Source organism: Oncorhynchus clarkii, unplaced genomic scaffold (genome assembly GCF_045791955.1).
Source record: "Oncorhynchus clarkii lewisi isolate Uvic-CL-2024 unplaced genomic scaffold, UVic_Ocla_1.0 unplaced_contig_1723_pilon_pilon, whole genome shotgun sequence".
Lineage (NCBI taxonomy): Eukaryota > Metazoa > Chordata > Actinopteri > Salmoniformes > Salmonidae > Oncorhynchus > Oncorhynchus clarkii.
The window spans coordinates 366,264-392,958 of record NW_027260956.1 but is presented as its reverse complement, the minus strand read 5'-3'; the positions used below and the strand labels follow the sequence as shown (position 1 = coordinate 392,958).

At 43.3% G+C, this 26,695-nt stretch overlaps 5 non-coding genes across 5 annotated transcripts; all 5 read left to right on the top strand.

Annotated features, from left to right (window-relative positions):
* The first annotated feature begins 5,425 nt into the window (after window positions 1-5,425).
* Window positions 5,426-5,498, top strand: trnar-ccu (transfer RNA arginine (anticodon CCU)). The gene has a single exon. It is a non-coding gene; the product is annotated as a tRNA-Arg (tRNA).
* Window positions 5,499-9,269: 3,771 nt separating this feature from the next.
* On the top strand, window positions 9,270-9,342 carry trnar-ccu (transfer RNA arginine (anticodon CCU)). The gene has a single exon. It is a non-coding gene; the product is annotated as a tRNA-Arg (tRNA).
* Window positions 9,343-15,865: 6,523 nt separating this feature from the next.
* Window positions 15,866-15,938, top strand: trnar-ccu (transfer RNA arginine (anticodon CCU)). The gene has a single exon. It is a non-coding gene; the product is annotated as a tRNA-Arg (tRNA).
* Window positions 15,939-16,489: 551 nt separating this feature from the next.
* Window positions 16,490-16,561, top strand: trnam-cau (transfer RNA methionine (anticodon CAU)). The gene has a single exon. It is a non-coding gene; the product is annotated as a tRNA-Met (tRNA).
* A 9,173-nt stretch (window positions 16,562-25,734) lies between these two features.
* Window positions 25,735-25,807, top strand: trnar-ccu (transfer RNA arginine (anticodon CCU)). Its single transcript has one exon. It is a non-coding gene; the product is annotated as a tRNA-Arg (tRNA).
* The last annotated feature ends 888 nt before the right edge of the window (window positions 25,808-26,695 follow it).

The following is a 26,695-nucleotide window of genomic DNA, read 5'->3' as shown; positions in this document are numbered from 1 at the left end:
GTCTTTTCTGATGTGGCTGAGAGCAGAGTGGCGCAGCGGAAGCGTGCTGGGCCCATAACCCAGAGGTCGATGGATCGAAACCATCCTCTGCTAAACAGTTTATTTTAAGTGCGAACAACATTTTAAAAAAATATGTCATTTCATGGGTCTCAGTGCCATTATAATTTTTTTTTTACCTCTTCCAACAGTTCGTATAGGTCATACTGTTTACACAGTATCCCAGTGGCCTAAGATACTGGACTCCTAAGCCATGGATTGTGAGTTCTAGTCTTTTCTGAAGTGGCTGAGAGCAGAGTGGCGCAGCGGAAGCGTGCTGGGCCCATAACCCAGAGGTCGATGGATCGAAACCATTCTCTGCTAAACAGTTCATTTTAAGTGCGAACAACATTTTTTAAAAATGTGTCGTTTCATGGGCATGTCTCAGTGCCATTATAATTTTTTTTTTACCTCTTCCAACAGTTCGTATAGGTCATACTGTTTGCACAGTATCCCAGTGGCCTAAGATACTGGACTCCTAAGCCAAAGATTTTGAGTTCTAGTCTTTTCTGAAGTGGCTGAGAGCAGAGTGGCGCAGCGGAAGCGTGCTGGGCCCATAACCCAGAGGTCGATGGATCGAAACCATCCTCTGCTAAACAGTTTATTTTAAGTGCGGACAACATTTTTTAAAAATATGTCGTTTCATGGGCATAATGTCTCAGTGCCATTATAATTTTTTGTTTACCTCTTCCAACAGTTCGTATAGGTCATACTGTTTACACAGTATCCCAGTGGCCTAAGATACTGGACTCCTAAGCCATGGATTGTGAGTTCTAGTCTTTTCTGAAGTGGCTGAGAGCAGAGTGGCGCAGCGGAAGCGTGCTGGGCCCATAACACAGAGGTCGATGGATCGAAACCATCCTCTGCTAAACAGATTATTTTCAAAAATGAAACGCAAACAGAAATTAGAAAGCTAAATTTCATTTGAGTGTCTCAGTGCTATCCAGTACACATTGTTTTTACTGCTTGTATCAGTTCGTACTATTTGCAAAAGGTAGACAGTGCCCCAGTTAACTAATGGATAAGGCATTGGCCTCCTAAGCCAGGGATTGTGGGTTCAAGTCCCATCTGGGGTGGATGGAAGCAGAGTGGAGCATCGGAAGCGTGCTGGGCCCATAACCCAGAGGTCGATGGATCGAAACCATCCTCTGCTAAACAGTTTATTTTAAGTGCGAACAACATTTTTAAAAAATATGTCGTTTCATGGGTCTCAGTGCCATTATAATTTTTTTTTTACCTCTTCCAACAGTTCGTATAGGTCATACTGTTTACACAGTATCCCAGTGGCCTAAGATACTGGACTCCTAAGCCATGGATTGTGAGTTCTAGTCTTTTCTGAAGTGGCTGAGAGCAGAGTGGCGCAGCGGAAGCGTGCTGGGCCCATAACCCAGAAGTCGATGGATCGAAACCATTCTCTGCTAAACAGTTCATTTTAAGTGCGAACAACATTTTTTAAAAATGTGTCGTTTCATGGGCATGTCTCAGTGCCATTATAATTTTTTTTTTACCTCTTCCAACAGTTCGTATAGGTCATACTGTTTGCACAGTATCCCAGTGGCCTAAGATACTGGACTCCTAAGCCAAAGATTTTGAGTTCTAGTCTTTTCTGAAGTGGTTGAGAACAGAGTGGCGCAGCGGAAGCGTGCTGGGCCCATAACCCAGAGGTCGATGGATCGAAACCATCCTCTGCTAAACAGTTTATTTTAAGTGCGAACAACATTTTTAAAAAATATGTTGTTTCATGGGCATAATGTCTCAGTGCCATTATATTTTTTTTTTTACCTCTTCCAACAGTTCGTATAGGTCATACTGTTTACACAGTATCCCAGTGGCCTAAGATACTGGACTCCTAAGCCATGGATTGTGAGTTCTAGTCTTTTCTGAAGTGGCTGAGAGCAGAGTGGCGCAGCGGAAGCGTGCTGGGCCCATAACCCAGAGGTCGATGGATCGAAACCATCCTCTGCTAAACAGTTTATTTTAAGTGCGAACAACATTTTTAAAAAATGTGTCGTTTCATGGGCATGTCTCAGTGCCATTATATATATTTTTTTACCTCTTCCAACAGTTCGTATAGGTCATACTGTTTACACAGTATCCCAGTGGCCTAAGATACTGGACTCCTAAGCCAAAGATTTTGAGTTCTAGTCTTTTCTGAAGTGGCTGAGAGCAGAGTGGCACAGCGGAAGCGTGCTGGGCCCATAACACAGAGGTCGATGGATCGAAACCATCCTCTGCTAAACAGATTATTTTCAAAAATGAAACGCAAACAGAAATTAGAAAGCTACATTTCATTTGCGTGTCTCAGTGCTATCCAGTACACATTGTTTTTACTGCTTGTATCAGTTCGTACTATTTGCAAAAGGTAGACAGTGCCCCAGTTAACTACTGGATAAGGCATTGGCCTCCTAAGCCAGGGATTGTGGGTTCAAGTCCCATCTGGGGTGGATGGAAGCAGAGTGGAGCAGCGGAAGCGTGCTGGGCCCATAACCCAGAGGTCGATGGATCGAAACCATCCTCTGCTAAACAGTTTATTTTAAGTGCGAACAACATTTTAAAAAAATGTGTCGTTTCATGGGCATAATGTCTCAGTGCCATTATAATTTTTTTTTACCTCTTCCAACAGTTCGTATAGGTCATACTGTTTACACAGTATCCCAGTGGCCTAAGATACTGGACTCCTAAGCCATGGATTGTGAGTTCTAGTCTTTTCTGAAGTGGCTGAGAGCAGAGTGGCGCAGCGGAAGCGTGCTGGGCCCATAACCCAGAGGTCGATGGATCGAAACCATTCTCTGCTAAACAGTTCATTTTAAGTGCGAACAACATTTTTTAAAAATGTGTCGTTTCATGGGCATGTCTCAGTGCCATTATAATTTTTTTTTTACCTCTTCCAACAGTTCGTATAGGTCATACTGTTTGCACAGTATCCCAGTGGCCTAAGATACTGGACTCCTAAGCCAAAGATTTTGAGTTCTAGTCTTTTCTGAAGTGGCTGAGAGCAGAGTGGCGCAGCGGAAGCGTGCTGGGCCCATAACCCAGAGGTCGATGGATCGAAACCATCCTCTGCTAAACAGTTTATTTTAAGTGCGAACAACATTTTTAAAAAATATGTCGTTTCATGGGCATAATGTCTCAGTGCCATTATAATTTTTTTTTTACCTCTTCCAACAGTTCGTATAGGTCATACTGTTTGCACAGTATCCCAGTGGCCTAAGATACTGGACTCCTAAGCCAAAGATTTTGAGTTCTAGTCTTTTCTGAAGTGGCTGAGAGCAGAGTGGCGCAGCGGAAGCCTGCTGGGCCCATAACCCAGAGGTCGATGGATCGAAACCATCCTCTGCTAAACAGTTTATTTTAAGTGCGAACAACATTTTTAAAAAATGTGTCGTTTCATGGGCATAATGTCTCAGTGCCATTATAATTTTTTTTACCTCTTCCAACAGTTCGTATAGGTCATACTGTTTACACAGTATCCCAGTGGCCTAAGATACTGGACTCCTAAGCCATGGATTGTGAGTTCTAGTCTTTTCTGAAGTGGCTGAGAGCAGAGTGGCGCAGCGGAAGCGTGCTGGGCCCATAACCCAGAGGTCGATGGATCGAAACCATCCTCTGCTAAACAGTTTATTTTAAGTGCGAACAACATTTTTAAAAAATGTGTCGTTTCATGGGCATGTCTCAGTGCCATTATATATATTTTTTTACCTCTTCCAACAGTTTGTATAGGTCATACTGTTTACACATTATCCCAGTGGCCTAAGATACTGGACTCCTAAGCCAAAGATTTTGAGTTCTAGTCTTTTCTGAAGTGGCTGAGAGCAGAGTGGCACAGCGGAAGCGTGCTGGGCCCATAACACAGAGGTCGATGGATCGAAACCATCCTCTGCTAAACAGATTATTTTCAAAAATGAAACGCAAACAGAAATTAGAAAGCTAAATTTCATTTGCGTGTCTCAGTGCTATCCAGTACACATTGTTTTTACTGCTTGTATCAGTTCGTACTATTTGCAAAAGGTAGACAGTGCCCCAGTTAACTAATGGATAAGGCATTGGCCTCCTAAGCCAGGGATTGTGGGTTCAAGTCCCAACTGGGGTGGATGGAAGCAGAGTGGAGCAGCGGAAGCGTGCTGGGCCCATAACACAGAGGTCGATGGATCGAAACCATCCTCTGCTCAACAGTTTATTTTAAGTGCGAACAACATTTTAAAAAAATGTGTCGTTTCATGGGCATAATGTCTCAGTGCCATTACAATTTTTTTTTACCTCTTCCAACAGTTCGTATAGGTCATACTGTTTACACAGTATCCCAGTGGCCTAAGATACTGGACTCCTAAGCCATGGATTGTGAGTTCTAGTCTTTTCTGAAGTGGCTGAGAGCAGAGTGGCGCAGCGGAAGCGTGCTGGGCCCATAACCCAGAGGTCGATGGATCGAAACCATTCTCTGCTAAACAGTTCATTTTAAGTGCGAACAACATTTTTTAAAAATGTGTCGTTTCATGGGCATGTCTCAGTGCCATTATAATTTTTTTTTTACCTCTTCCAACAGTTCGTATAGGTCATACTGTTTGCACAGTATCCCAGTGGCCTAAGATACTGGACTCCTAAGCCAAAGATTTTGAGTTCTAGTCTTTTCTGAAGTGGCTGAGAGCAGAGTGGCGCAGCGGAAGCGTGCTGGGCCCATAACCCAGAGGTCGATGGATCGAAACCATCCTCTGCTAAACAGTTTATTTTAAGTGCGAACAACATTTTTAAAAAATGTGTCGTTTCATGGGCATAATGTCTCAGTGCCATTATAATTTTTTTTACCTCTTCCAACAGTTCGTATAGGTCATACTGTTTACACAGTATCCCAGTGGCCTAAGATACTGGACTCCTAAGCCATGGATTGTGAGTTCTAGCCTTTTCTGAAGTGGCTGAGAGCAGAGTGGCGCAGCGGAAGCGTGCTGGGCCCATAACCCAGAGGTCGATGGATCGAAACCATCCTCTGCTAAACAGTTTATTTTAAGTGCGAACAACATTTTTAAAAAATGTGTCGTTTCATGGGCATGTCTCAGTGCCATTATATATATTTTTTTACCTCTTCCAACAGTTCGTATAGGTCATACTGTTTACACAGTATCCCAGTGGCCTAAGATACTGGACTCCTAAGCCAAAGATTTTGAGTTCTAGTCTTTTCTGAAGTGGCTGAGAGCAGAGTGGCACAGCGGAAGCGTGCTGGGCCCATAACACAGAGGTCGGTGGATCGAAACCATCCTCTGCTAAACAGATTATTTTCAAAAATGAAACGCAAACAGAAATTAGAAAGCTAAATTTCATTTGCGTGTCTCAGTGCTATCCAGTACACATTGTTTTTACTGCTTGTATCAGTTTGTACTATTTGCAAAAGGAAGACAGTGCCCCAGTGGCCTAATGGATAAGGCATTGGCCTCCTAAGCCAGGGATTGTGGGTTCAAGTCCCATCTGGGGTGGATGGAAGCAGAGTGGAGCAGCGGAAGCGTGCTGGGCCCATAACCCAGAGGTCGATGGATCGAAACCATCCTCTGCTAAACAGTTTATTTTAAGTGCGAACAACATTTTTTAAAAATGTGTCGTTTCATGGGCATGTCTCAGTGCCATTATATTTTTTTTTTTACCTCTTCCAACAGTTTGTATAGGTCATACTGTTTACACAGTATCCCAGTGGCCTAAGATACTGGACTCCTAAGCCAAAGATTTTGAGTTCTAGTCTTTTCTGAAGTGGCTGAGAGCAGAGTGGCGCAGCGGAAGCGTGCTGGGCCCATAACCCAGAGGTCGATGGATCGAAACCATCCTCTGCTAAACAGTTTATTTTAAGTGCGAACAACATTTTTAAAAAATGTGTCGTTTCATGGGCATAATGTCTCAGTGCCATTATAATTTTTTTTACCTCTTCCAACAGTTCGTATAGGTCATACTGTTTACACAGTATCCCAGTGGCCTAAGATACTGGACTCCTAAGCCATGGATTGTGAGTTCTAGTCTTTTCTGAAGTGGCTGAGAGCAGAGTGGCGCAGCGGAAGCGTGCTGGGCCCATAACCCAGAGGTCGATGGATCGAAACCATCCTCTGCTAAACAGTTTATTTTAAGTGCGAACAACATTTTTAAAAAATGTGTCGTTTCATGGGCATGTCTCAGTGCCATTATATATATTTTTTTACCTCTTCCAACAGTTCGTATAGGTCATACTGTTTACACAGTATCCCAGTTGCCTAAGATACTGGACTCCTAAGCCAAAGATTTTGAGTTCTAGTCTTTTCTGAAGTGGCTGAGAGCAGAGTGGCACAGCGGAAGCGTGCTGGGCCCATAACACAGAGGTCGAGTGATCGAAACCATCCTCTGCTAAACAGATTATTTTCAAAAATGAAACGCAAACAGAAATTAGAAAGCTAAATTTCATTTGCGTGTCTCAGTGCTATCCAGTACACATTGTTTTTACTGCTTGTATCAGTTCGTACTATTTGCAAAAGGTAGACAGTGCCCCAGTTAACTAATGGATAAGGCATTGGCCTCCTAAGCCAGGGATTGTGGGTTCAAGTCCCAACTGGGGTGGATGGAAGCAGAGTGGAGCAGCGGAAGCGTGCTGGGCCCATAACCCAGAGGTCGATGGATCGAAACCATCCTCTGCTAAACAGTTTATTTTAAGTGCGAACAACATTTTTAAAAAATATGTCGTTTCATGGGCATAATGTCTCAGTGCCATTGTAATTTTTTTTTTACCTCTTCCAACAGTTCGTATAGGTCATACTGTTTACACAGTATCCCAGTGGCCTAAGATACTGGACTCCTAAGCCATGGATTGTGAGTTCTAGTCTTTTCTGAAGTGGCTGAGAGCAGAGTGGCGCAGCGGAAGCGTGCTGGGCCCATAACCCAGAGGTCGATGGATCGAAACCATTCTCTGCTAAACAGTTCATTTTAAGTGCGAACAACATTTTTTAAAAATGTGTCGTTTCATGGGCATGTCTCAGTGCCATTATATTTTTTTTTTTACCTCTTCCAACAGTTCGTATAGGTCATACTGTTTACACAGTATCCCAGTGGCCTAAGATACTGGACTCCTAAGCCAAAGATTTTGAGTTCTAGTCTTTTCTGAAGTGGCTGAGAGCAGAGTGGCGCAGCGGAAGCGTGCTGGGCCCATAACCCAGAGGTCGATGGATCGAAACCATCCTCTGCTAAACAGTTTATTTTAAGTGCGAACAACATTTTTAAAAAATGTGTCGTTTCATGGGCATAATGTCTCAGTGCCATTATAATTTTTTTTACCTCTTCCAACAGTTCGTATAGGTCATACTGTTTACACAGTATCCCAGTGGCCTAAGATACTGGACTCCTAAGCCATGGATTGTGAGTTCTAGTCTTTTCTGAAGTGGCTGAGAGCAGAGTGGCGCAGCGGAAGCGTGCTGGGCCCATAACCCAGAGGTCGATGGATCGAAACCATCCTCTGCTAAACAGTTTATTTTAAGTGCGAACAACATTTTTAAAAAATGTGTCGTTTCATGGGCATGTCTCAGTGCCATTATATATATTTTTTTACCTCTTCCAACAGTTCGTATAGGTCATACTGTTTACACAGTATCCCAGTTGCCTAAGATACTGGACTCCTAAGCCAAAGATTTTGAGTTCTAGTCTTTTCTGAAGTGGCTGAGAGCAGAGTGGCACAGCGGAAGCGTGCTGGGCCCATAACCCAGAGGTCGAGTGATCGAAACCATCCTCTGCTAAACAGATTATTTTCAAAAATGAAACGCAAACAGAAATTAGAAAGCTAAATTTCATTTGCGTGTCTCAGTGCTATCCAGTACACATTGTTTTTACTGCTTGTATCAGTTCGTACTATTTGCAAAAGGTAGACAGTGCCCCAGTTAACTAATGGATAAGGCATTGGCCTCCTAAGCCAGGGATTGTGGGTTCAAGTCCCAACTGGGGTGGATGGAAGCAGAGTGGAGCAGCGGAAGCGTGCTGGGCCCATAACCCAGAGGTCGATGGATCGAAACCATCCTCTGCTAAACAGTTTATTTTAAGTGCGAACAACATTTTAAAAAAATGTGTCGTTTCATGGGCATAATGTCTCAGTGCCATTATAATTTTTTTTTACCTCTTCCAACAGTTCGTATAGGTCATACTGTTTACACAGTATCCCAGTGGCCTAAGATACTGGACTCCTAAGCCATGGATTGTGAGTTCTAGTCTTTTCTGAAGTGGCTGAGAGCAGAGTGGCGCAGCGGAAGCGTGCTGGGCCCATAACCCAGAGGTCGATGGATCGAAACCATTCTCTGCTAAACAGTTCATTTTAAGTGCGAACAACATTTTTTAAAAATGTGTCGTTTCATGGGCATGTCTCAGTGCCATTATAATTTTTTTTTTACCTCTTCCAACAGTTCGTATAGGTCATACTGTTTGCACAGTATCCCAGTGGCCTAAGATACTGGACTCCTAAGCCAAAGATTTTGAGTTCTAGTCTTTTCTGAAGTGGCTGAGAGCAGAGTGGCGCAGCGGAAGCGTGCTGGGCCCATAACCCAGAGGTCGATGGATCGAAACCATCCTCTGCTAAACAGTTTATTTTAAGTGCGAACAACATTTTTAAAAAATGTGTCGTTTCATGGGCATAATGTCTCAGTGCCATTATAATTTTTTTTACCTCTTCCAACAGTTCGTATAGGTCATACTGTTTACACAGTATCCCAGTGGCCTAAGATACTGGACTCCTAAGCCATGGATTGTGAGTTCTAGTCTTTTCTGAAGTGGCTGAGAGCAGAGTGGCGCAGCGGAAGCGTGCTGGGCCCATAACCCAGAGGTCGATGGATCGAAACCATCCTCTGCTAAACAGTTTATTTTAAGTGCGAACAACATTTTTAAAAAATGTGTCGTTTCATGGGCATGTCTCAGTGCCATTATATATATTTTTTTACCTCTTCCAACAGTTCGTATAGGTCATACTGTTTACACAGTATCCCAGTGGCCTAAGATACTGGACTCCTAAGCCAAAGATTTTGAGTTCTAGTCTTTTCTGAAGTGGCTGAGAGCAGAGTGGCACAGCGGAAGCGTGCTGGGCCCATAACACAGAGGTCGGTGGATCGAAACCATCCTCTGCTAAACAGATTATTTTCAAAAATGAAACGCAAACAGAAATTAGAAAGCTAAATTTCATTTGCGTGTCTCAGTGCTATCCAGTACACATTGTTTTTACTGCTTGTATCAGTTTGTACTATTTGCAAAAGGAAGACAGTGCCCCAGTGGCCTAATGGATAAGGCATTGGCCTCCTAAGCCAGGGATTGTGGGTTCAAGTCCCATCTGGGGTGGATGGAAGCAGAGTGGAGCAGCGGAAGCGTGCTGGGCCCATAACCCAGAGGTCGATGGATCGAAACCATCCTCTGCTAAACAGTTTATTTTAAGTGCGAACAACATTTTTAAAAAATATGTCGTTTCATGGGCATAATGTCTCAGTGCCATTATAATTTTTTTTTTACCTCTTCCAACAGTTCGTATAGGTCATACTGTTTACACAGTATCCCAGTGGCCTAAGATACTGGACTCCTAAGCCATGGATTGTGAGTTCTAGTCTTTTCTGAAGTGGCTGAGAGCAGAGTGGCGCAGCGGAAGCGTGCTGGACCCATAACCCAGAGGTCGATGGATCGAAACCATCCTCTGCTAAACAGTTTATTTTAAGTGCGAACAACATTTTTAAAAAATATGTCGTTTCATGGGCATAATGTCTCAGTGCCATTATAATTTTTTTTTTACCTCTTCCAACAGTTCGTATAGGTCATACTGTTTACACAGTATCCCAGTGGCCTAAGATACTGGACTCCTAAGCCATGGATTGTGAGTTCTAGTCTTTTCTGAAGTGGCTGAGAGCAGAGTGGCGCAGCGGAAGCGTGCTGGGCCCATAACCCAGAGGTCGATGGATCGAAACCATTCTCTACTAAACAGTTCATTTTAAGTGCGAACAACATTTTTTAAAAATGTGTCGTTTCATGGGCATGTCTCAGTGCCATTATATATTTTTTTTTACCTCTTCCAACAGTTCGTATAGGTCATACTGTTTACACAGTATCCCAGTGGCCTAAGATACTGGACTCCTAAGCCAAAGATTTTGAGTTCTAGTCTTTTCTGAAGTGGCTGAGAGCAGAGTGGCGCAGCGGAAGCGTGCTGGGCCCATAACCCAGAGGTCGATGGATCGAAACCATCCTCTGCTAAACAGTTTATTTTAAGTGCGAACAACATTTTTAAAAAATGTGTCGTTTCATGGGCATAATGTCTCAGTGCCATTATAATTTTTTTTACCTCTTCCAACAGTTCGTATAGGTCATACTGTTTACACAGTATCCCAGTGGCCTAAGATACTGGACTCCTAAGCCATGGATTGTGAGTTCTAGTCTTTTCTGAAGTGGCTGAGAGCAGAGTGGCGCAGCGGAAGCGTGCTGGGCCCATAACCCAGAGGTCGATGGATCGAAACCATCCTCTGCTAAACAGTTTATTTTAAGTGCGAACAACATTTTTAAAAAATGTGTCGTTTCATGGGCATGTCTCAGTGCCATTATATATATTTTTTTACCTCTTCCAACAGTTCGTATAGGTCATACTGTTTACACAGTATCCCAGTGGCCTAAGATACTGGACTCCTAAGCCATGGATTGTGAGTTCTAGTCTTTTCTGAAGTGGCTGAGAGCAGAGTGGCGCAGCGGAAGCGTGCTGGGCCCATAACCCAGAGGTCGATGGATCGAAACCATTCTCTGCTAAACAGTTCATTTTAAGTGCGAACAACATTTTTTAAAAATGTGTCGTTTCATGGGCATGTCTCAGTGCCATTATATTTTTTTTTTTACCTCTTCCAACAGTTCGTATAGGTCATACTGTTTACACAGTATCCCAGTGGCCTAAGATACTGGACTCCTAAGCCAAAGATTTTGAGTTCTAGTCTTTTCTGAAGTGGCTGAGAGCAGAGTGGCACAGCGGAAGCGTGCTGGGCCCAAAACACAGAGGTCGATGGATCGAAACCATCCTCTGCTAAACAGATTATTTTCAAAAATGAAACGCAAACAGAAATTAGAAAGCTAAATTTCATTTGCGTGTCTCAGTGCTATCCAGTACACATTGTTTTTACTGCTTGTATCAGTTCGTACTATTTGCAAAAGGTAGACAGTGCCCCAGTTAACTAATGGATAAGGGATTGGCCTCCTAAGCCAGGGATTGTGGGTTCAAGTCCCATCTGGGGTGGATGGAAGCAGAGTGGCGCAGCGGAAGCGTGCTGGGCCCATAACCCAGAGGTCGATGGATCGAAACCATCCTCTGCTAAACAGTTTATTTTAAGTGCGAACAACATTTTTAAAAAATATGTCGTTTCATGGGCATAATGTCTCAGTGCCATTATAATTTTTTTTTTACCTCTTCCAACAGTTCGTATAGGTCATACTGTTTACACAGTATCCCAGTGGCCTAAGATACTGGACTCCTAAGCCATGGATTGTGAGTTCTAGTCTTTTCTGAAGTGGCTGAGAGCAGAGTGGCGCAGCGGAAGCGTGCTGGGCCCATAACCCAGAGGTCGATGGATCGAAACCATTCTCTGCTAAACAGTTCATTTTAAGTGCGAACAACATTTTTTAAAAATGTGTCGTTTCATGGGCATGTCTCAGTGCCATTATATTTTTTTTTTTACCTCTTCCAACAGTTCGTATAGGTCATACTGTTTACACAGTATCCCAGTGGCCTAAGATTCTGGACTCCTAAGCCAAAGATTTTGAGTTCTAGTCTTTTCTGAAGTGGCTGAGAGCAGAGTGGCGCAGCGGAAGCGTGCTGGGCCCATAACCCAGAGGTCGATGGATCGAAACCATCCTCTGCTAAACAGTTTATTTTAAGTGCGAACAACATTTTTAAAAAATGTGTCGTTTCATGGGCATGTCTCAGTGCCATTATATATATTTTTTTACCTCTTCCAACAGTTCGTATAGGTCATACTGTTTACACAGTATCCCAGTTGCCTAAGATACTGGACTCCTAAGCCAAAGATTTTGAGTTCTAGTCTTTTCTGAAGTGGCTGAGAGCAGAGTGGCACAGCGGAAGCGTGCTGGGCCCATAACACAGAGGTCGAGTGATCGAAACCATCCTCTGCTAAACAGATTATTTTCAAAAATGAAACGCAAACAGAAATTAGAAAGCTAAATTTCATTTGCGTGTCTCAGTGCTATCCAGTACACATTGTTTTTACTGCTTGTATCAGTTCGTACTATTTGCAAAAGGTAGACAGTGCCCCAGTTAACTAATGGATAAGGCATTGGCCTCCTAAGCCAGGGATTGTGGGTTCAAGTCCCAACTGGGGTGGATGGAAGCAGAGTGGAGCAGCGGAAGCGTGCTGGGCCCATAACCCAGAGGTCGATGGATCGAAACCATCCTCTGCTAAACAGTTTATTTTAAGTGCGAACAACATTTTTAAAAAATATGTCGTTTCATGGGCATAATGTCTCAGTGCCATTATAATTTTTTTTTTACCTCTTCCAACAGTTCGTATAGGTCATACTGTTTACACAGTATCCCAGTGGCCTAAGATACTGGACTCCTAAGCCATGGATTGTGAGTTCTAGTCTTTTCTGAAGTGGCTGAGAGCAGAGTGGCGCAGCGGAAGCGTGCTGGGCCCATAACCCAGAGGTCGATGGATCGAAACCATTCTCTGCTAAACAGTTCATTTTAAGTGCGAACAACATTTTTTAAAAATGTGTCGTTTCATGGGCATGTCTCAGTGCCATTATATATTTTTTTTTACCTCTTCCAACAGTTCGTATAGGTCATACTGTTTACACAGTATCCCAGTTGCCTAAGATACTGGACTCCTAAGCCAAAGATTTTGAGTTCTAGTCTTTTCTGAAGTGGCTGAGAGCAGAGTGGCACAGCGGAAGCGTGCTGGGCCCATAACACAGAGGTCGAGTGATCGAAACCATCCTCTGCTAAACAGATTATTTTCAAAAATGAAACGCAAACAGAAATTAGAAAGCTAAATTTCATTTGCGTGTCTCAGTGCTATCCAGTACACATTGTTTTTACTGCTTGTATCAGTTCGTACTATTTGCAAAAGGTAGACAGTGCCCCAGTTAACTAATGGATAAGGCATTGGCCTCCTAAGCCAGGGATTGTGGGTTCAAGTCCCAACTGGGGTGGATGGAAGCAGAGTGGAGCAGCGGAAGCGTGCTGGGCCCATAACCCAGAGGTCGATGGATCGAAACCATCCTCTGCTAAACAGTTTATTTTAAGTGCGAACAACATTTTTAAAAAATATGTCGTTTCATGGGCATAATGTCTCAGTGCCATTATAATTTTTTTTTTACCTCTTCCAACAGTTCGTATAGGTCATACTGTTTACACAGTATCCCAGTGGCCTAAGATACTGGACTCCTAAGCCATGGATTGTGAGTTCTAGTCTTTTCTGAAGTGGCTGAGAGCAGAGTGGCGCAGCGGAAGCGTGCTGGGCCCATAACCCAGAGGTCGATGGATCGAAACCATCCTCTGCTAAACAGTTTATTTTAAGTGCGAACAACATTTTTAAAAAATGTGTCGTTTCATGGGCATGTCTCAGTGCCATTATATATATTTTTTTACCTCTTCCAACAGTTCGTATAGGTCATACTGTTTACACAGTATCCCAGTGGCCTAAGATACTGGACTCCTAAGCCATGGATTGTGAGTTCTAGTCTTTTCTGAAGTGGCTGAGAGCAGAGTGGCACAGCGGAAGCGTGCTGGGCCCATAACCCAGAGGTCGATGGATCGAAACCATCCTCTGCTAAACAGTTTATTTTAAGTGCGAACAACATTTTTAAAAAATGTGTCGTTTCATGGGCATGTCTCAGTGCCATTATATATATTTTTTTACCTCTTCCAACAGTTCGTATAGGTCATACTGTTTACACAGTATCCCAGTGGCCTAAGATACTGGACTCCTAAGCCAAAGATTTTGAGTTCTAGTTTTTTCTGAAGTGGCTGAGAGCAGAGTGGCACAGCGGAAGCGTGCTGGGCCCATAACACAGAGGTCGGTGGATCGAAACCATCCTCTGCTAAACAGTTTATTTTAAGTGCGAACAACATTTTTAAAAAATATGTCGTTTCATGGGCATAATGCCTCAGTGCCATTATAATTTTTTTTTTACCTCTTCCAACAGTTCGTATAGGTCATACTGTTTACACAGTATCCCAGTGGCCTAAGATACTGGACTCCTAAGCCATGGATTGTGAGTTCTAGTCTTTTCTGAAGTGGCTGAGAGCAGAGTGGCGCAGCGGAAGCGTGCTGGGCCCATAACCCAGAGGTCGATGGATCGAAACCATTCTCTGCTAAACAGTTCATTTTAAGTGCGAACAACATTTTTTAAAAATGTGTCGTTTCATGGGCATGTCTCAGTGCCATTATATTTTTTTTTTTACCTCTTCCAACAGTTCGTATAGGTCATACTGTTTACACAGTATCCCAGTTGCCTAAGATACTGGACTCCTAAGCCAAAGATTTTGAGTTCTAGTCTTTTCTGAAGTGGCTGAGAGCAGAGTGGCACAGCGGAAGCGTGCTGGGCCCATAACACAGAGGTCGAGTGATCGAAACCATCCTCTGCTAAACAGATTATTTTCAAAAATGAAACGCAAACAGAAATTAGAAAGCTAAATTTCATTTGCGTGTCTCAGTGCTATCCAGTACACATTGTTTTTACTGCTTGTATCAGTTCGTACTATTTGCAAAAGGTAGACAGTGCCCCAGTTAACTAATAGATAAGGCATTGGCCTCCTAAGCCAGGGATTGTGGGTTCAAGTCCCAACTGGGGTGGATGGAAGCAGAGTGGAGCAGCGGAAGCGTGCTGGGCCCATAACCCAGAGGTCGATGGATCGAAACCATCCTCTGCTAAACAGTTTATTTTAAGTGCGAACAACATTTTTAAAAAATATGTCGTTTCATGGGCATAATGTCTCAGTGCCATTATAATTTTTTTTTTACCTCTTCCAACAGTTCGTATAGGTCATACTGTTTACACAGTATCCCAGTGGCCTAAGATACTGGACTCCTAAGCCATGGATTGTGAGTTCTAGTCTTTTCTGAAGTGGCTGAGAGCAGAGTGGCGCAGCGGAAGCGTGCTGGGCCCATAACCCAGAGGTCGATGGATCGAAACCATCCTCTGCTAAACAGTTTATTTTAAGTGCGAACAACATTTTTAAAAAATGTGTCGTTTCATGGGCATGTCTCAGTGCCATTATATATATTTTTTTACCTCTTCCAACAGTTCGTATAGGTCATACTGTTTACACAGTATCCCAGTGGCCTAAGATACTGGACTCCTAAGCCATGGATTGTGAGTTCTAGTCTTTTCTGAAGTGGCTGAGAGCAGAGTGGCGCAGCGGAAGCGTGCTGGGCCCATAACCCAGAGGTCGATGGATCGAAACCATCCTCTGCTAAACAGTTTATTTTAAGTGCGAACAACATTTTTTAAAAATGTGTCGTTTCATGGGCATGTCTCAGTGCCATTATATATATTTTTTTACCTCTTCCAACAGTTCGTATAGGTCATACTGTTTACACAGTATCCCAGTTGCCTAAGATACTGGACTCCTAAGCCAAAGATTTTGAGTTCTAGTCTTTTCTGAAGTGGCTGAGAGCAGAGTGGCACAGCGGAAGCGTGCTGGGCCCATAACACAGAGGTCGAGTGATCGAAACCATCCTCTGCTAAACAGATTATTTTCAAAAATGAAACGCAAACAGAAATTAGAAAGCTAAATTTCATTTGCGTGTCTCAGTGCTATCCAGTACACATTGTTTTTACTGCTTGTATCAGTTCGTACTATTTGCAAAAGGTAGACAGTGCCCCAGTGGCCTAATGGATAAGGCATTGGCCTCCTAAGCCAGGGATTGTGGGTTCAAGTCCCATCTGGGGTGGATGGAAGCAGAGTGGAGCAGCGGAAGCGTGCTGGGCCCATAACCCAGAGGTCGATGGATCGAAACCATCCTCTGCTAAACAGTTTATTTTAAGTGCGAACAACATTTTTAAAAAATATGTCGTTTCATGGGCATAATGTCTCAGTGCCATTATAATTTTTTTTTTACCTCTTCCAACAGTTCGTATAGGTCATACTGTTTACACAGTATCCCAGTGGCCTAAGATACTGGACTCCTAAGCCATGGATTGTGAGTTCTAGTCTTTTCTGTAGTGGCTGAGAGCAGAGTGGCGCAGCGGAAGCGTGCTGGGCCCATAACCCAGAGGTCGATGGATCGAAACCATTCTCTGCTAAACAGTTCATTTTAAGTGCGAACAACATTTTTTAAAAATGTGTCGTTTCATGGGCATGTCTCAGTGCCATTATATTTTTTTTTTTACCTCTTCCAACAGTTCGTATAGGTCATACTGTTTACACAGTATCCCAGTGGCCTAAGATACTGGACTCCTAAGCCAAAGATTTTGAGTTCTAGTCTTTTCTGAAGTGGCTGAGAGCAGAGTGGCGCAGCGGAAGCGTGCTGGGCCCATAACCCAGAGGTCGATGGTTCGAAACCATCCTCTGCTAAACAGTTTATTTTAAGTGCGAACAACATTTTTAAAAAATGTGTCGTTTCATGGGCATAATGTCTCAGTGCCATTATAATTTTTTTTACCTCTTCCAACAGTTCGTATAGGTCATACTGTTTACACAGTATCCCAGTGGCCTAAGATACTGGACTCCTAAGCCATGGATTGTGAGTTCTAGTCTTTTCTGAAGTGGCTGAGAGCAGAGTGGCGCAGCGGAAGCGTGCTGGGCCCATAACCCAGAGGTCGATGGATCGAAACCATCCTCTGCTAAACAGTTTATTTTAAGTGCGAACAACATTTTTAAAAAATGTGTCGTTTCATGGGCATGTCTCAGTGCCATTATATATATTTTTTTACCTCTTCCAACAGTTCGTATAGGTCATACTGTTTACACAGTATCCCAGTTGCCTAAGATACTGGACTCCTAAGCCAAAGATTTTGAGTTCTAGTCTTTTCTGAAGTGGCTGAGAGCAGAGTGGCACAGCGGAAGCGTGCTGGGCCCATAACACAGAGGTCGAGTGATCGAAACCATCCTCTGCTAAACAGATTATTTTCAAAAATGAAACGCAAACAGAAATTAGAAAGCTAAATTTCATTTGCGTGTCTCAGTGCTATCCAGTACACATTGTTTTTACTGCTTGTATCAGTTCGTACTATTTGCAAAAGGTAGACAGTGCCCCAGTTAACTAATGGATAAGGCATTGGCCTCCTAAGCCAGGGATTGTGGGTTCAAGTCCCAACTGGGGTGGATGGAAGCAGAGTGGAGCAGCGGAAGCGTGCTGGGCCCATAACCCAGAGGTCGATGGATCGAAACCATCCTCTGCTAAACAGTTTATTTTAAGTGCGAACAACATTTTAAAAAAATGTGTCGTTTCATGGGCATAATGTCTCAGTGCCATTATATTTTTTTTTTACCTCTTCCAACAGTTCGTATAGGTCATACTGTTTACACAGTATCCCAGTGGCCTAAGATACTGGACTCCTAAGCCAAAGATTGTGAGTTCTAGTCTTTTCTGAAGTGGCTGAGAGCAGAGTGGCGCAGCGGAAGCGTGCTGGGCCCATAACCCAGAGGTCGATGGATCGAAACCATTCTCTGCTAAACAGTTCATTTTAAGTGCGAACAACATTTTTAAAAAATGTGTCGTTTCATGGGCATAATGTCTCAGTGCCATTATAATTTTTTTTACCTCTTCCAACAGTTCGTATAGGTCATACTGTTTACACAGTATCCCAGTGGCCTAAGATACTGGACTCCTAAGCCATGGATTGTGAGTTCTAGTCTTTTCTGAAGTGGCTGAGAGCAGAGTGGCGCAGCGGAAGCGTGCTGGGCCCATAACCCAGAGGTCGATGGATCGAAACCATCCTCTGCTAAACAGTTTATTTTAAGTGCGAACAACATTTTTAAAAAATGTGTCGTTTCATGGGCATGTCTCAGTGCCATTATATATATTTTTTTACCTCTTCCAACAGTTCGTATAGGTCATACTGTTTACACAGTATCCCAGTGGCCTAAGATACTGGACTCCTAAGCCATGGATTGTGAGTTCTAGTCTTTTCTGAAGTGGCTGAGAGCAGAGTGGCGCAGCGGAAGCGTGCTGGGCCCATAACCCAGAGGTCGATGGATCGAAACCATTCTCTGCTAAACAGTTCATTTTAAGTGCGAACAACATTTTTTAAAAATGTGTCGTTTCATGGGCATGTCTCAGTGCCATTATATTTTTTTTTTTACCTCTTCCAACAGTTCGTATAGGTCATACTGTTTACACAGTATCCCAGTGGCCTAAGATACTGGACTCCTAAGCCAAAGATTTTGAGTTCTAGTCTTTTCTGAAGTGGCTGAGAGCAGAGTGGCACAGCGGAAGCGTGCTGGGCCCAAAACACAGAGGTCGATGGATCGAAACCATCCTCTGCTAAACAGATTATTTTCAAAAATGAAACGCAAACAGAAATTAGAAAGCTAAATTTCATTTGCGTGTCTCAGTGCTATCCAGTACACATTGTTTTTACTGCTTGTATCAGTTCGTACTATTTGCAAAAGGTAGACAGTGCCCCAGTTAACTAATGGATAAGGGATTGGCCTCCTAAGCCAGGGATTGTGGGTTCAAGTCCCATCTGGGGTGGATGGAAGCAGAGTGGCGCAGCGGAAGCGTGCTGGGCCCATAACCCAGAGGTCGATGGATCGAAACCATCCTCTGCTAAACAGTTTATTTTAAGTGCGAACAACATTTTTAAAAAATATGTCGTTTCATGGGCATAATGTCTCAGTGCCATTATAATTTTTTTTTTACCTTTTCCAACAGTTCGTATAGGTCATACTGTTTACACAGTATCCCAGTGGCCTAAGATACTGGACTCCTAAGCCATGGATTGTGAGTTCTAGTCTTTTCTGAAGTGGCTGAGAGCAGAGTGGCGCAGCGGAAGCGTGCTGGGCCCATAACCCAGAGGTCGATGGATCGAAACCATTCTCTGCTAAACAGTTCATTTTAAGTGCGAACAACATTTTTTAAAAATGTGTCGTTTCATGGGCATGTCTCAGTGCCATTATATTTTTTTTTTTACCTCTTCCAACAGTTCGTATAGGTCATACTGTTTACACAGTATCCCAGTGGCCTAAGATACTGGACTCCTAAGCCAAAGATTTTGAGTTCTAGTCTTTTCTGAAGTGGCTGAGAGCAGAGTGGCGCAGCGGAAGCGTGCTGGGCCCATAATCCAGAGGTCGATGGATCGAAACCATCCTCTGCTAAACAGTTTATTTTAAGTGCGAACAACATTTTTAAAAAATGTGTCGTTTCATGGGCATAATGTCTCAGTGCCATTATAATTTTTTTTACCTCTTCCAACAGTTCGTATAGGTCATACTGTTTACACAGTATCCCAGTGGCCTAAGATACTGGACTCCTAAGCCATGGATTGTGAGTTCTAGTCTTTTCTGAAGTGGCTGAGAGCAGAGTGGCGCAGCGGAAGCGTGCTGGGCCCATAACCCAGAGGTCGATGGATCGAAACCATCCTCTGCTAAACAGTTTATTTTAAGTGCGAACAACATTTTTAAAAAATGTGTCGTTTCATGGGCATGTCTCAGTGCCATTATATATATTTTTTTACCTCTTCCAACAGTTCGTATAGGTCATACTGTTTACACAGTATCCCAGTGGCCTAAGATACTGGACTCCTAAGCCATGGATTGTGAGTTCTAGTCTTTTCTGAAGTGGCTGAGAGCAGAGTGGCGCAGCGGAAGCGTGCTGGGCCCATAACCCAGAGGTCGATGGATCGAAACCATTCTCTGCTAAACAGTTCATTTTAAGTGCGAACAACATTTTTTAAAAATGTGTCGTTTCATGGGCATGTCTCAGTGCCATTATATTTTTTTTTTTACCTCTTCCAACAGTTCGTATAGGTCATACTGTTTACACAGTATCCCAGTGGCCTAAGATACTGGACTCCTAAGCCAAAGATTTTGAGTTCTAGTCTTTTCTGAAGTGGCTGAGAGCAGAGTGGCACAGCGGAAGCGTGCTGGGCCCAAAACACAGAGGTCGATGGATCGAAACCATCCTCTGCTAAACAGATTATTTTCAAAAATGAAACGCAAACAGAAATTAGAAAGCTAAATTTCATTTGCGTGTCTCAGTGCTATCCAGTACACATTGTTTTTACTGCTTGTATCAGTTCGTACTATTTGCAAAAGGTAGACAGTGCCCCAGTTAACTAATGGATAAGGGATTGGCCTCCTAAGCCAGGGATTGTGGGTTCAAGTCCCATCTGGGGTGGATGGAAGCAGAGTGGCGCAGCGGAAGCGTGCTGGGCCCATAACCCAGAGGTCGATGGATCGAAACCATCCTCTGCTAAACAGTTTATTTTAAGTGCGAACAACATTTTTAAAAAATATGTCGTTTCATGGGCATAATGTCTCAGTGCCATTATAATTTTTTTTTTACCTCTTCCAACAGTTCGTATAGGTCATACTGTTTACACAGTATCCCAGTGGCCTAAGATACTGGACTCCTAAGCCATGGATTGTGAGTTCTAGTCTTTTCTGAAGTGGCTGAGAGCAGAGTGGCGCAGCGGAAGCGTGCTGGGCCCATAACCCAGAGGTCGATGGATCGAAACCATTCTCTGCTAAACAGTTCATTTTAAGTGCGATCAACATTTTTTAAAAATGTGTCGTTTCATGGGCATGTCTCAGTGCCATTATATTTTTTTTTTTACCTCTTCCAACAGTTCGTATAGGTCATACTGTTTACACAGTATCCCAGTGGCCTAAGATTCTGGACTCCTAAGCCAAAGATTTTGAGTTCTAGTCTTTTCTGAAGTGGCTGAGAGCAGAGTGGCGCAGCGGAAGCGTGCTGGGCCCATAACCCAGAGGTCGATGGATCGAAACCATCCTCTGCTAAACAGTTTATTTTAAGTGCGAACAACATTTTTAAAAAATGTGTCGTTTCATGGGCATAATGTCTCAGTGCCATTATAATTTTTTTTACCTCTTCCAACAGTTCGTATAGGTCATACTGTTTACACAGTATCCCAGTGGCCTAAGATACTGGACTCCTAAGCCATGGATTGTGAGTTCTAGTCTTTTCTGAAGTGGCTGAGAGCAGAGTGGCGCAGCGGAAGCGTGCTGGGCCCATAACCCAGAGGTCGATGGATCGAAACCATCCTCTGCTAAACAGTTTATTTTAAGTGCGAACAACATTTTTAAAAAATGTGTCGTTTCATGGGCATGTCTCAGTGCCATTATATATATTTTTTTACCTCTTCCAACAGTTCGTATAGGTCATACTGTTTACACAGTATCCCAGTGGCCTAAGATACTGGACTCCTAAGCCATGGATTGTGAGTTCTAGTCTTTTCTGAAGTGGCTGAGAGCAGGGTGGCGCAGCGGAAGCGTGCTGGGCCCATAACCCAGAGGTCGATGGATCGAAACAATTCTCTGCTAAACAGTTTATTTTAAGTGCGAACAACATTTTTTAAAAATGTGTCGTTTCATGGGCATGTCTCAGTGCCATTATATATTTTTTTTTACCTCTTCCAACAGTTCGTATAGGTCATACTGTTTACACAGTATCCCAGTGGCCTAAGATACTGGACTCCTAAGCCAAAGATTTTGAGTTCTAGTCTTTTCTGAAGTGGCTGAGAGCAGAGTGGCACAGTGGAAGCGTGCTGGGCCCAAAACACAGAGGTCGATGGATCGAAACCATCCTCTGCTAAACAGATTATTTTCAAAAATGAAACGCAAACAGAAATTAGAAAGCTAAATTTCATTTGCGTGTCTCAGTGCTATCCAGTACACATTGTTTTTACTGCTTGTATCAGTTCGTACTATTTGCAAAAGGTAGACAGTGCCCCAGTTAACTAATGGATAAGGGATTGGCCTCCTAAGCCAGGGATTGTGGGTTCAAGTGCCATCTGGGGTGGATGGAAGCAGAGTGGAGCAGCGGGAGCGTGCTGGGCCCATAACCCAGAGGTCGATGGATCGAAACCATCCTCTGCTAAACAGTTTGTTTTAAGTGCGAACAACATTTAAAAAAAATGTGTCGTTTCATGGGCATAATGTCTCAGTGCCATTATAATTTTTTTTTACCTCTTCCAACAGTTCGTATAGGTCATACTGTTTACACAGTATCCCAGTGGCCTAAGATACTGGACTCCTCAGCCAAAGATTTTGAGTTCTAGTCTTTTCTGAAGTGGCTGAGAGCAGAGTGGCGCAGCGGAAGCGTGCTGTGCCGATAACCCAGAGGTCGATGAATCGAAACCATCCTCTGCTAAACAGTTTATTTTAAGTGAGAACAACATTTTAAAAAAATGTGTCGTTTCATGGGCATGTCTCAGTGCCATTATATATATTTTTTTACCTCTTCCAACAGTTTGTATAGGTCATACTGTTTACACAGTATCCCAGTGGCCTAAGATACTGGACTCCTAAGCCAAAGATTTTGAGTTCTAGTCTTTTCTGAAGTGGCTGAGAGCAGAGTGGCACAGCGGAAGCGTGCTGGGCCCATAACCCAGAGGTCGATGGATCGAAACCATCCTCTGCTAAACAGATTATTTTCAAAAATGAAACGCAAACAGAAATTAGAAAGCTAAATTTCATTTGCGTGTCTCAGTGCTATCCAGTACACATTGTTTTTACTGCTTGTATCAGTTCGTACTATTTGCAAAAGGTAGACAGTGCCCCAGTTAACTAATGGATAAGGGATTGGCCTCCTAAGCCAGGGATTGTGGGTTCAAGTCCCATCTGGGGTGGATGGAAGCAGAGTGGAGCAGCGGAAGCGTGCTGGGCCCATAACCCAGAGGTCGATGGATCGAAACCATCCTCTGCTAAACAGTTTATTTTAAGTGCGAACGACATTTTTAAAAAATGTGTCGTTTCATGGGCATAATGTCTCAGTGCCATTATAATTTTTTTTTACCTCTTCTAACAGTTCGTATAGGTCTGTTTACACAGTATCCCAGTGGCCTAAGATACTGGACTCCTAAGCCATGGATTGTGAGTTCTAGTCTTTTCTGAAGTGGCTGAGAGCAGAGTGGCGCAGCGGAAGCGTGCTGGGCCCATAACCCAGAGGTCGATGGATCGAAACCATCCTCTGCTAAACAGTTTATTTTAAGTGCGAACAACATTTTTTAAAAATGTGTCGTTTCATGGGCATGTCTCAGTGCCATTATATATATTTTTTTACCTCTTCCAACAGTTCGTATAGGTCATACTGTTTACACAGTATCCCAGTGGCCTAAGATACTGGACTCCTAAGCCATGGATTGTGAGTTCTAGTCTTTTCTGAAGTGGCTGAGAGCAGAGTGGCGCAGCGGAAGCGTGCTGGGCCCATAACCCAGAGGTCGATGGATCGAAACCATCCTCTGCTAAACAGTTTATTTTAAGTGCGAACAACATTTTTAAAAAATGTGTCGTTTCATGGGCATGTCTCAGTGCCATTATATATATTTTTTACCTCTTCCAACAGTTCGTATAGGTCATACTGTTTACACAGTATCCCAGTGGCCTAAGATACTGGACTCCTAAGCCATGGATTGTGAGTTCTAGTCTTTTCTGAAGTGGCTGAGAGCAGAGTGGCGCAGCGGAAGCGTGCTGGGCCCATAACCCAGAGGTCGATGGATCGAAACCATCCTCTGCTAAACAGTTCATTTTAAGTGCGAACAACATTTTTTTTAAATGTGTCGTTTCATGGGCATGTCTCAGTGCCATTATAATTTTTTTTTTACCTCTTCCAACAGTTTGTATAGGTCATACTGTTTACACAGTATCCCAGTGGCCTAAGATACTGGACTCCTAAGCCAAAGATTTTGAGTTCTAGTCTTTTCTGAAGTGGCTGAGAGCAGAGTGGCACAGCGGAAGCGTGCTGGGCCCATAACCCAGAGGTCGATGGATCGAAACCATCCTCTGCTAAACAGATTATTTTCAAAAATGAAACGCAAACAGAAATTAGAAAGCTAAATTTCATTTGCGTGTCTCAGTGCTATCCAGTACACATTGTTTTTACTGCTTGTATCAGTTCGTACTATTTGCAAAAGGTAGACAGTGCCCCAGTTAACTAATGGATAAGGGATTGGCCTCCTAAGCCAGGGATTGTGGGTTCAAGTCCCATCTGGGGTGGATGGAAGCAGAGTGGAGCAGCGGAAGCGTGCTGGGCCCATAACCCAGAGGTCGATGGATCGAAACCATCCTCTGCTAAACAGTTTATTTTAAGTGCGAACGACATTTTTAAAAAATGTGTCGTTTCATGGGCATAATGTCTCAGTGCCATTATAATTTTTTTTTACCTCTTCTAACAGTTCGTATAGGTCTGTTTACACAGTATCCCAGTGGCCTAAGATACTGGACTCCTAAGCCATGGATTGTGAGTTCTAGTCTTTTCTGAAGTGGCTGAGAGCAGAGTGGCGCAGCGGAAGCGTGCTGGGCCCATAACCCAGAGGTCGATGGATCGAAACCATCCTCTGCTAAACAGTTTATTTTAAGTGCGAACAACATTTTTTAAAAATGTGTCGTTTCATGGGCATGTCTCAGTGCCATTATATATATTTTTTTACCTCTTCCAACAGTTCGTATAGGTCATACTGTTTACACAGTATCCCAGTGGCCTAAGATACTGGACTCCTAAGCCATGGATTGTGAGTTCTAGTCTTTTCTGAAGTGGCTGAGAGCAGAGTGGCGCAGCGGAAGCGTGCTGGGCCCATAACCCAGAGGTCGATGGATCGAAACCATCCTCTGCTAAACAGTTTATTTTAAGTGCGAACAACATTTTTAAAAAATGTGTCGTTTCATGGGCATGTCTCAGTGCCATTATATATATTTTTTACCTCTTCCAACAGTTCGTATAGGTCATACTGTTTACACAGTATCCCAGTGGCCTAAGATACTGGACTCCTAAGCCATGGATTGTGAGTTCTAGTCTTTTCTGAAGTGGCTGAGAGCAGAGTGGCGCAGCGGAAGCGTGCTGGGCCCATAACCCAGAGGTCGATGGATCGAAACCATCCTCTGCTAAACAGTTCATTTTAAGTGCGAACAACATTTTTTTTAAATGTGTCGTTTCATGGGCATGTCTCAGTGCCATTATAATTTTTTTTTTACCTCTTCCAACAGTTCGAATAGGTCATACTGTTTACACAGTATCCCAGTGGCCTAAGATACTGGACTCCTAAGCCATGGATTGTGAGTTCTAGTCTTTTCTGAAGTGGCTGAGAGCAGAGTGGCGCAGCGGAAGCGTGCTGGGCCCATAACCCAGAGGTCGATGGATCGAAACCATCCTCTGCTAAACAGTTTATTGTAAGTGCGAACAACATTTAAAAAAAATGTGTCGTTTCATGGGCATAATGTCTCAGTGCCATTATAATTTTTTTTGTTACCTCTTCCAACAGTTCGTATAGGTCATACTGTTTACACAGTATCCCAGTGGCCTAAGATACTGGACTCCTAAGCCATGGATTGTGAGTTCTAGTCTTTTCTGAAGTGGCTGAGAGCAGAGTGGCGCAGCGGAAGATTGCTGGGCCCATAACCCAGAGGTCGATGGATCGAAACCATCCTCTGCTAAACAGATTATTTTCAAAAATGAAACGCAAACAGAAATTAGAAAGCTATATTTCATTTGCATGTCTCAGTGCTATCCAGTACACATTGTTTTTACTGCTTGTATCAGTTTGTACTATTTGCAAAAGGTAGACAGTGCCCCAGTGGCCTAATGGATAAGGCACTGGCCTCCTAAGCCAGGGATTGTGGGTTCAAGTCCCATCTGGGGTGGATGGAAGCAGAGTGGCGCAGCGGAAGCGTGCTGGGCCCATAACCCAGAGGTCGATGGATCGAAACCATCCTCTGCTAAACAGTTTATTTTAAGTGCGAGCAACATTTTTAAAAAATATGTCGTTTCATGGGCATAATGTCTCAGTGCCATTATAATTTTTTTTTTACCTCTTCCAACAGTTCGTATAGGTCATACTGTTTACACAGTATCCCAGTGGCCTAAGATACTGGACTCCTAAGCCATGGATTGTGAGTTCTAGTCTTTTCTGAAGTGGCTGAGAGCAGAGTGGCGCAGCGGAAGCGTGCTGGGCCCATAACCCAGAGGTCGATGGATCGAAACCATTCTCTGCTAAACAGTTCATTTTAAGTGCGAACAACATTTTTTAAAAATGTGTCGTTTCATGGGCATGTCTCAGTGCCATTATAATTTTTTTTTTACCTCTTCCAACAGTTCGTATAGGTCATACTGTTTACACAGTATCCCAGTGGCCTAAGATACTGGACTCCTAAGCCATGGATTGTGAGTTCTAGTCTTTTCTCAAGTGGCTGAGAGCAGAGTGGCGCAGCGGAAGCGTGCTGGGCCCATAACCCAGAGGTCGATGGATCGAAACCATTCTCTGCTAAACAGTTCATTTTAAGTGCGAACAACATTTTTTAAAAATGTGTCGTTTCATGGGCATGTCTCAGTGCCATTATAATTTTTTTTTACCTCTTCCAACAGTTCGTATAGGTCATACTGTTTACACAGTATCCCAGTGGCCTAAGATACTGGACTCCTAAACCAAAGATTTTGAGTTCTAGTCTTTTCTGAAGTGGCTGAGAGCAGAGTGGCGCAGAGGAAGCGTGCTGGGCCCATAACCCAGAGGTCGATGGATCGAAACCATCCTC